Source organism: Heptranchias perlo, chromosome 6 (genome assembly GCF_035084215.1).
Source record: "Heptranchias perlo isolate sHepPer1 chromosome 6, sHepPer1.hap1, whole genome shotgun sequence".
NCBI classification, from domain to species: Eukaryota; Metazoa; Chordata; class Chondrichthyes; order Hexanchiformes; family Hexanchidae; genus Heptranchias; species Heptranchias perlo.
In genome coordinates this window covers 29,997,681-30,009,466 of record NC_090330.1, presented here as the reverse complement: position 1 = coordinate 30,009,466, position 11,786 = coordinate 29,997,681, and positions in this window count along the sequence as shown.

Sequence of the window (11,786 nt, the reverse complement as noted above, 5' to 3'; positions counted from 1 at the left end):
TATGCACCAAGGTTCTCTGCTGGTGCACTAGAGACCTTGGTGCAAGAGGTAGACAGAAGGAGGGACATCCTATATCCTGGGGGGGGGGGGGGGCGGGGGTGCGGGGCGGGGCGTGGGGCAAGAGGACTGCCAGACATATATCCAAAAGGCAATGGGAGGCAGTGGGGGATGAAGTCAATGCCAGGCGCACAGCATCATGAATATGGATGCAGTGCAGGAAGAAGTTCAATGCTTTGACATGAGAGGTCAAGGTGAGTGAGGTCAACTGTCAAGTGGTGTCTCCTACCAACTACACCACGCACTACAACCCCCCATCACCCACATACCAACAAACTCTTTCCATCAGTACTCAACTCTTCCAACCAGATGCTTCCTTTCACCCTTACACATTACCACTGTTGCAAGCCACCCACCCACAACTCACAGGCCATGCACACTGGCAGCTATTCAACCATGACAGGCGCATCACCCGGACACACGTCCTGCTTCCTTGCAGGAGAAGGTGGCGCATATCAGGAGGCAGCAAGTGGCTGTGACATTTAGCCTCTCGAACCTGTTCCACCATTCAATGAGATCATGGTGGGCCTGCGACTTCACTCCATATACCCGCCTTAGCCCCATATCCCTTAATACCCTTGGTTCACAGAAATCTATCTATCTCAGATTTAACATTCACAAGTGAGCTAGCATCAACTGCCATCTGCAGAAGAGCGTTCCAAATATCTCCCACCCTTTGCGTGTAGAAGCATTTCCTAACCTCACTCCTGCACGTCCTGGCTCTAAATGTTAGGCTATGTCCCCGCGTCCTAGTATTCAAGTTTGGGAGATCAAAAACAATTACAAATGTCTTGGCAGCCAGAAGCAATAATCCAGCCTCCAACCTATAAATTCTGCATGGTCCCTTTAAATAGCCCTGGTGGGGGGTCCTCCAGGCACTCTAAGACACGTTCAGATGGTGGGGGTTGAGACTGTGCGTTGAATTGAGCATTAAGTCCCAAAATGGTTTCCAACACTTTAAATCAGTGTTGCACACTGCGTTAAGTCCTATACCAAGATGGCGTTCGGCGCACGTCACGCAGGAAATGTGCGTGTGCATCCAAGACGCCACCTTGGATGTTGGAGAGACCGTGTAGCGCTGAAACAAAGGGCACTACATAGCCCAATTTAGCGCCCATAACCTGTTACACTCCCAATCCTTGGTACTGCATGTCAGTGCTCAGGTAACAGTGTCACTGTAGGGGAAAGGCATTTTCAAAACTAATACTGCATGGCAAATAGATTAATACTACTGAACTCTGTCTAGCTGTTGCAAAATACTTTTCATATGTTTTTTTTAGAATTGTCGTTATTATGCTCTGGTACAGAACAAATATTAATACAAAAAAATTGCAGCAAAAACTTTGCTACTTTACAGTTTTACTTGGAAGCAGGAAGTAAGTAAATAAATAAATCTGCATGGTTCTAGATTAATCGGCAGGGATTAGGGTGCTGACCACACACTGGCAGTCACTGAGTTTAGGGTTGAAATCCCTCGTGACAGTTGGCACTCATCTGGTGAATCTACTGGCTGGCACCTATTGTTTCTCTTTTAAAACTTTTCAAAACATTGCCAAACGTCGAAACCCCATGAGCAGATTGGTAAAATATTGGAATATGCGCCAGAGCTCAGTGATGAAAAATATCCAGACTACTTCATCACAGAATAAAGCCACATAATTACCATCTTCATCAGTCATCTGTGCCTTGCTTCCCTACCAGGTGGAGAGCAAACATCACTCACTAACTGCATTAAGGGTTTTCAGTTTCATGTAATTGTCTCTCTAACTAAATATAATTTATCCAAGGATCAATCTACCTTTTAATTATCATATTTTACTAGCTAATGTTTTTAAATCATCAATAACTATTTGGCACAGGTAGAGGCCTGCGTTCTTAAATTAACAGACGTCCTACTGATTGGTGAATGTAATTATTGTTATATTTAGGTTAGGTTTTGGCAGGTTAACAGGAGTACAATTGTTGTACTGTGAAGGCAGTATCATGCAGTACTATTATTTCTATATGCTGTAGTGCTAATAACATAAGATTAATATACTGCACACAGACATGGAGGAAACAGATACAAAATAATACAAAATGAAATATTAACATGCTATATTAAATATCAAAAGTACAGTCTTATGTTTGATTAATTGTGAGTATTTATATTCACAAAATCATACATATTTGGAGGACAGCATGTATACATTCCTTTCTGACTGAATTGTTTCAACCTTGTTCTAAGATTTGTGAATTATTTGTTGCATCTCCCACTTAAGCTTGTGACTTTGGCTTGATCCATTAATAGACCTCACATTCTGCAGTCCCCACCTGCTGTTTTATATTCCTCCTAGTTTTCTTCCCTTTTCTGAAGGTGCTGATTTATGCTGGGGTTCCACCTGCCATCCAGTACTTCACCCAAGTGATTATTCTTAATGTGTGAGTCAGACAATTTGTATTGGCAGCTAGTCTACCATGGGCACACCTCAGCTGAACCTGACTCAGTCCTCACCTGACACACACATATGTAGGTGTCACTGGACAGTGATAAGGAGTGGAAGCCCTGGCAAGTTTCTCTTCTGCCTAATTCAAGGATACTGAGGCCAATTATTGTATCCCTACCATTGCCCAAGCTGAGATCAGCTAACTCAGCACAGAGCATAGATCTTCTTGGTCTAGATGGCTCAGAACCACAGTGGGTGAGATGTTCGTCCGCTACGTTCCCAGGGGAAGCTTCTACTACTATTCATAATGTAATAAAATGAGTTTGATTGTCCTGTTTCCAGTGTAAATGCAAATGAATATGGAAACTCATGCAGAAAGGGTGATAAGGCCAATTTGTATAATTCATGAAGTTATGTCCTCCTGATTTCTGCTACATAGGAACATAGGAACAGGAGTGGGCCATTCAGCCCCTCGAGCCTGTTCCGCCATTCATTTAGATTATGGCTGACCTGTATCTTAATTCTATCTACCCGCATTGGTTCTGTAGCCCTTAATACCCTTACCTAACAAAAATCTATCAATCTCAGATTTGAAATTTTCATTTGACCTAGCCTCAACAGCTATTTAGGGGAGAGAATTCCAGATTTCCACTACTCTTTATGTGAAGAAATGCTTTCTGATATCACTTCTGAACGGCCTAGCTCTAACTTTAAGGTTTTGCCTCTTGTTCTGGACTCTCCCACCAGAGGAAATAGTTTCTCTCTATCTACCCTATCAAATCCTTTAATCCTCTTAAACACTTCAATTAGATCACCTCCTATACATATTGAGAAGGTGATAGAAATATTTAGCATTATTACTGTTATGTTTTGGGAGTGGTTAAGGAAGGAAATTTGTGTTCCTTAAAGTATAAGGAAAGTCCACGATGGAATAATCATAACAGACTCTGGGTGAAGAGGACTTCAGTGGCTGAATGGACTTCTCCTGCTTTGGATTTTCTTATGCTCTTATATGGTACCTTCCTTTTAATTATATAACATTGGGAAGGGACCTTTCAGATGTCGATAGAGACTTGAACAATTTTCTATCACCAATATAGGAACTCTTATTAGTCTAGAAATTCTGGCGGCACCATTCTGCCAACGGTTGGGACTGGCAGTGACCCTGCCCCAAATCTTGTTCATTTAAACAGGTGTCTGCATCAGTATTGGCGCTACTGGCGCGCCTGCCAAGCAGACTTGGCGGAATCTCAGAGCAGCTGGGGAGACCACAGGCTGGTCTGGCCGAAGACCATTTGAATGTGACATTGTAGGACCCACGTATGGCCCTGTACAGCCAGTACGCCTGCCCCCTGAAGCCATACAAAAGGAGTAACTGGTTTGTTTCAGGGGAGCCTGGAATACTGCCAGCGACTTCCCCAAAAGCAACGTCAAGATGGTGGGGGGAGAGCAGGCAGAAGAATTACTTGCAGCTCCTCCGTCGGAAGTTTACATGGGAGCCAGTAAGGGGCAGAAACCTGGTGAAAACATGTTCCACCCCAAATTACAGCCCTTCTACTCCCAGAGTACCTGATTTCCACCCCAAAAAAGAATGGAAGTTCTTGGCTATTTTCTGGAAAAGACCTGCAGTGATGATTTGGGAATGCTTCTTTATGATACTAGGTAGGAAATTGAAAAAAAATAAATGAAACAAAATTGTTAGCACATTTCTGACCTGGATGAGCACGTGTACATTTGAAATAGAATTTACATACAACAACCATAAATGATGTTGGACCTCAAAAGAAAGAATGAATGAAGGCAGATGTGAAAGCTGGCAGCAGCCCAATTGATGAAATAGGTTTCACAGAAGCTGTCGCTGTAGTTATGTGCACAATTCCCTTGTGATTGATTAATTGATAGATATTTCTGGGATGAAGGCCAATGAACTCCCACTGGAAGAATCACTATGCACAATGATAATGTAAAATTGCCATTTGATACAGATTGATGATTCATGCGCACATGAAGCAGCGATATCCATGCGCTAAGTGTCAATTTGTGTTCTTACTGGGAACAAAGGAACAATATCAAGTATTTCAACTGTAATTTAGGTATGTGACCGGAGTAGTTTTTGGAATCATAGCTGTGATATCTGACACAATATCCACCCTTTCACTTATCTGTGGTAAGGTGTGCAGCTCTGACAAACTGTAACAAAGAAGAAAACAGAGTACATTGTCAACCAGTAAAGTCGCAAAGACAAGAAATACCTTCCGCATTGAACAAGCAACACTTTCAATACCTTTCATTAAACCTCTCTTTTCTCCTCATTTCTTAGCCTTTCTGGAATGTAGCTTTCATATAGATAACTCCATTTGATAGTCCCTCTATTCTATAAATAGATATTTGATAAGAAATTTTAAAAAATCTATTAGGTCATTAGTTTTAACTTGCTTCAGAATGATTTGGATAGTCAGTGTAATTGTTAGTACAGTATAAGCGCCATTCCCAAATGTCAGATTTATTTGTCAGTCACAGATAGGTGTAACTAGTCTTTAAAGTGGCTTTTGTTCTTGGTAATTTGTTTCAATTATTTCAATTCATGTGCCTACATGAATGTACAGGACCAGAAGAGACTATTATGGTCTATCTGTGTGTCGCGTTCTTTCTTGAGTTTGTCAATGCTACTGAATAATATAGTTAAGTATATATTAACTATTTAAACAGTGATTATAGGCTTTTTAAAATATATATACAATAATTTATCACCAGCAAGCTGAACTGCAGAGAGGTACTTGAAGTCATAATAAAGTTCACCTCGCTCTGGCTGAAGTATGGTGTGAGGTGTTGCAGCAGCAGCTACTGGTGATGGTGAAAGTAAAAGTAAGAAACTTAAAGGATGTAGCGAGTGTCTGAATTCTTAAATGTAACAGCAAACTAGGTTGTGCATTTGTAGCAAGTCCCACTTCAAGAAGCTTCTGATTTTATACCCTCACCGTGGTCAGTCATTAAAATCACCAGCTCTTTTGTCCCATTGATCTCTTTGATCCCATTAACTTGAGCGTTATCAGATCTCTTAAGGGACTGTATTAAATACGAATAGCTTCAAACAATTTTGATTAATTGGGAATCATTCGGCTTTCATAAACCAAGGGGTCAGGAATTTTGAGTGCAAGGAATGAAGATAAACTAACGCCAATCAGAAAATTTAGGCTTTTGTATTTTCATATGAGGTGGCCCTCATTTATGTTTACCAAAACTTTAAATTAGCTCTAAGGAGTGAAAATACTTTCTGTATTTAAAAATGAGAAGCAAAGGAATATCAAAAGGGAAGGAGAAATTAACCTGCACTATTTGCTTATTCATCTTCAGAGTGAATGGAAATACCAGTGCAAAGGGGACCTGACAGTTCTTTAATTGTCAGTTCTACATTTGGGTATAGATATGATATAAAACCCCATACTGACCACAGCATGCAGCCAATTTAAATGACGGTTGATAAAATCATGGTCATAAATAAGCAGACTTGTGCATGTTCAAGCACATCTTACAGTGTTTTTGGAAAGCATTAAATCACAGCAATCCAGGCAACAATAATCAAGTACGATTTAATGTGTTTCATTCTATTAAGAATCCAATAAATATGTTTTTCTTTTCTGGGCATTTATTTGATTTTCTCTCTTTTTTTCATTTCCTGTGACATGTACCTTCCCTGGCGAAGGGAGGCTGAATACCATTTTCCATTCCTCTGCTAATAATGCTGCATAGGGAGGTGGCTACTTGTCTTCTGATTTTATCTCCCATACCCCCTTTTTCTCCAAGGGACAGATCCTACTCTCTGCTTACCACCCTGTCATGATGATATGATTAAAACTGGATACTCAATGCCCCAATTTTAACTGGGGGCAAGGGGCAAGCGTGGGGTGGGCGTGGCAAGTGTCAGGCTCTCCACAGCTCGCCGATGGGAGGCCTGGGCCATCTTAACACCCAAGCCTCATTTAAATATACTAGGCTCAACCTGGTGCAAGAGTGGGGAAAACCATGCAGTGGCTCAGCAAACCTCTGGCAAGGAAGGGGCAGAGGCACCAATGACGTAGGCAAGACCAAGTTGGAAATCCTGTGATCCTCTCTGCCAGATTACCGCCCGAAAGGTGAAAATAACCCCATCATGTGTCACATGGTCATTGTAAAATAATGTATAATTTGACTCACTGTGAGCAACGCCATGGGAGATCGGTTGGACACCATGGAAAATATGCTAGGCCCGCATGTGTATAAAATAATGAAATTCCAACATTGTGCTTTGCCTGCCGAAAACATATATCAGAGATTTGGTCATGTGCTGTGCATGATTTTCAGAGCTTCTGAAAAATGATACTTTTAAACGGATAGAGATGTAATTATATATATTATACAAATGTTGCGTCTTTAACAGATGAGTATGAGGGGTGAATAAGTACTTACTACACGTGAAATGATTTTTAGGATTTTTACTGGAGAATTCTACAAAAAGATATTGAACTGTTAGGTCTATATTGGGAAATGGCCTCCCCACAGCTGCAGTTAAATTGCATCCACCTGCTACCTTGACCTTGAGATGAGAAACACAAGGAGTATGTCCCTGTTACGACATAAACTGAAAAGCATCAATTTGTTTAACTTCGGTCCTCCTGGCTCCTGTCAGCACCAGAAATCAATGGATGAAAGCACGACAGAACTATGATTTATACCATGATACAGCTGCTCACCATTTCGAGAGAAATTATTTTTTTCATCTTTTGTGTGTGCACATGGAATGAAGATTAAACAGCCAGACAAGTGGCATTTCCTGTTTATCCAGCCAATGATCGGATTAAAGCTACACTACCCACAAATGCATCCACCACTTTTAAAGGGGTGCCATCTTCATGAGAAAGTGTTTGACAAATCTTTCTTCGTTTGGGTACAACAACATGATAATATATAAAGAAAGAAAAACTTGTATTTATACAGCGCCTTTTACGACCTCAGGACTTCCCAAAGTGCTTTACAGCCAATGAAGTACTTTTGAAGTGTAGTCACTGTTGTAATGAGGCAGACAATTTACACACAACTAGGTCCCACAAATAGCAATGTGATAATGACCAGAAAATCCGTATTAGGTACTGGTTGAGGGATAAATATTCCCAGGACACCGGGGAGAACTCCCCTGCTCGTCTTCAAAATAGTGCCATGGGATCTTTTATGTCCACCTGAGAGGGCAGACGGGGCTTCAGTTTAACGTCTCATCCGAAAGATGGCATCTCTGACATTGCAGCACTTCCTCAGTACTGCACTGGAGTGTCAGCCTAGATTATGTGCTCAAGTCTCTGGAGTGGGACTTAAGCCTTCTGACTCAGAGGCAAGAGTGCTACCAACTGAGCAAGGCTGACACTATGAAGTACATTGAAACACATCATCAAGTCACTCACGTGTAACAGCAACGTGACAGAAATGAAGCAGGCTCCTCTAGTTCTTTTCCCTCCATGAAACAAAAAAAAAGACTTGCATTCATATAGCGCCTTTCACAACCTCAGGACATCCCAAAGCACTTTACAGCTAATGTAGTACTTTTGTAGTGTAGTCACTGTTGGAATTTGGGGAACAAGAAAAATGTATGTCAACTATATTGTCATGAACACAGGATTCCAATCATGATGATTATTACTGTGTTACACATCAAAAATTGCATTTTTGCACATGATTTTTTTGAAGCTATTTTTGTTTTTCTGTAGGTGGTGATGAGATCCTTTTATGCAAATACAAATTTTCCTTCACATTCCCACTGAACTGTCAGTTCCTGCCAATTATGGACTTAAGAATTAATGACAAATTTGCAAATACGGTTCCAACCCAAAGAAATATAAGCTTCTATGAAAATGGAAATATTTGAAATACATTTTGCAAGGTAAAGACAACATAAATATATATGTGGGGCACTGGAGTTACACCATACAGCTTTCATCCCTGTGAAGCACCTTCCATGGCTGCAGCAATGCAAGATAAGAAGTATCATTACAGCAGAATTGGTGCTAGTTTGCCATTTTGCATTGAGTGTGAGACCACCCAGAGGAGGCCACCTGATGTTGCAATATGACTGTAACAACTACAAAGTCAACTTTTTAAACTTCAAAATTAAAGTTTAAAAAGAACCAGTTGAGTGTTCTCTAAATTCGCAATTTTAGAACAATGCCGAATGGCTGTTGCAGACACCAGAGAAACACAATAATTTGTTTGCATGAATTAATGACAATATATTGTAATTAAGCTGATTACAGTAAGTTTATGGTAATATTTTCAAACCACTTGTACTTTATAAGATTGTTGTAGCACAACTACTGTTACAAACTCATCAGACCAGAGTCTGTCTGATAGAACTTTCTTCCTTATTGAGTAAATTATTTTGCAATTGAGAAACGGGTACAGTAAAAAAAGAGAATGATGCTCTGAAGTTGTGGGTTTCCACTTGTGTGTAGCTTCCTGGAGCCCCAGCACCACCCTAAAAATGTCTTATGATGAGGGGCCAAGGCCCATAATGCAGGATAGCACAAATGTTGAAAAGAGTAAAAAGTACAAAGGTGACCCATGATTAGGTGATAGCCCTTTACCTATTGCATTCTATTTTTTCATTGCCACCAGGTTTCATATAATTCTGTAGCATTTGTGGAATTTTAGAAACTGTTCACTTTCTTAGATATCACTGTGTTCACCTTAATGTAGTCGGTAGCATTTATTTCATAAATGTTTCTTTGAATTTAATGAATTGTTCCACTACAGTAAAACGTTGCCTTTTTAATGTTAGTTCTTGCCTTCATTGTTTGGGGCTGCATCCTGTTGTTATGCCATCAGAATATATTATTACATTTTATTTTGCATGATTCCATCCAGCTGAAATGTCATAAGGACTATTTTTATAATTGAAGAATCATATGATTGATTTAAAAGGATTACAACTGATTGCCTTTTTGTCCTAGAAAATAATTTCTGCCCAATTTGTCTTTGTCTAAATTAGCACTTGCCATTCAAAGAGAAAGTAACTCTAGTGGTAAATACAATTAACGTAAAGGATGCTTTTTGTGTTCTGCATTGTTATTTTCTGATAGCTATTCTAATTTTGCAAAGAAATTCTAAAAGTGTTGTACTGTGAAAAAGTTGAACAGTAGTGACATGGTCGTATTCATTGATGTTGGACCTGGCAGCTGGCATTGATTTTTAGCACTTACCCTTTTTTTGCAAATTTATCAGAGGGATTCTTTTTCTTACTACTCTGTTGACAATAGTGTGAAGCACACCTGCTTTCCGTTGGTTTCATTAGATTGTCTATATATGGAGTTTGTAGAGGATTCCTTCAGTTTAGGATTTCTCTACAAAAGAAGAGACTATAAAAGTAATGCAGAACATTTACATGTTGCACACTTTACAATGAAAGAATTTATCCTATTGTTGCCATAATCTGAAACTGATAAGGAGAAAAGAACCACACATCTGTCAAAATAGGCTGTAGGGTCTTCCAATGTGCACAGAATTGTCCAAAGAACATTCAACTTTCAGATATTGGTGTCACAATTCCAAAAGAATAATAGGTTCTTGCATTTTGAGTAGTAAGTGGATGGGAACCAAGGTCAGTTATTGCCAAACCAGCATTCAATATAGCTGTGTGATTACCTCCTGGTAAGCACAAACTCCTACTCTTAATCATCAGCAAAGTGATGGAAGGTGTCGTCGACAGTGCTATCAAGCGGCACTTACTCACCAATAACCTGCTCACCAATGCTCAGTTTGGATTCCGCCAGGACCACTCCGCTCCAGACCTCATTACAGCCTTGGTCCAAACATGGACAAAAGAGCTGAATTCCAGAGGTGAGGTGAAAGTGACTGCCCTTGACATCAAGGCAGCATTTGACCGAGTGTGGCACCAAGGAGCCCTCGTAAAATTGAAGTCAATGCGAATCAGGGAGAAAACTCTCCAGTGGCTGGAGTCATACCTAGCACAAAGGAAGATGGTAGTGGTTGTTGGAGGCCAATCATCTCAGCCCCAGGACATTGCTGCAGGAGTTCTTCAGGGCAGTGTCCTAGGCCCAACCATCTTCAGCTGCTTCATCAATGACCTTCCCTCCATCATAAGGTCAGAAATGGGGATGTTTGCTGATGATTGCACAGTGTTCAGCTCCATTTGCAACCCCTCAAATAATGAAGCAGTCTGAGCCGGCATGCAGCAAGACCTGGACAACATCCAGGCTTGGGCTCATAAGTGGCAAGTAACATTCGTGCCAGACAAGTGCCAGGCAATGACCATCTCCAACAAGAGAGAGTCTAACCAACTCCCCTTGACATTCAACAGCATTACCATCGCCGAATCCCCCACCATCAACATCCTGGGGGTCACCATTGACCAGAAACGTAATTGGACCAGCCATATAAATACTATGGCTACAAGAGCAAGTCAGAGGCTTGGTATTCTGTGGCGAGTGACTCACCTCCTGACTCCCCAAAGCCTTTCCACCATCTACAAGGCACAAGTCAGGAGTGTGATGGAATACTCTCCACTTGCCTGGATGAGTGCAGCTCCAACAACACTCAAGAAGCTCAACACCATCCAGGACAAAGCAGCCCGCTTGATTGGCACCCCATCCACCACCCTAAACATTCACTCCCTTCACCACTGGCACACAGTGGCTGCAGTGTGTACCATCCACAGGATGCACTGCAGCTACTCGCCAGGGGTTCTTCGACAGCGCTTCCCAAACCCGCGACCTCTACCAACTAGAAGGACAAGAGCGGCACGCACATGGGAACAACACCACCTGCACGTTCCCCTCCAAGTCACACACCATCCCGACTTGGAAATATATTGCCGTTCCTTCATCGTCGCTGGGTCAAAATCCTGGAACTCCCTTCCTAACAGCACTGTGGGAGAACCATCACCACATGGGCTGCAGCGGTTCAAGATGGCGGCTCGCCACCACCTTCTCAAGGGCAATTAGGGATGGGCAATAAATGCTGGCCTCGCCAACGACGCCCACATCCCATGAACGAATAAAAAAAATAAACTCCTTTTCACCCAAATTCCCAACCTTGTAATTATTTCCTGTTTATGTAGATGTGGGAGCATTAAATTGGAGATCTGGAACAATGATAACATTCTTAGAATCACAGACCTCTGTTCAAGAAAGTAAGTCAGCTCTTGCTAAGTGCTCCAAGAAAAATCTAGGTTATGAGATGCTGGGTTTGGAATTATGCCATGGGATACTAGCATATGAAGCTTAACACATTTGTCTAAAATTTCTCTCTGGTATTTTAGAA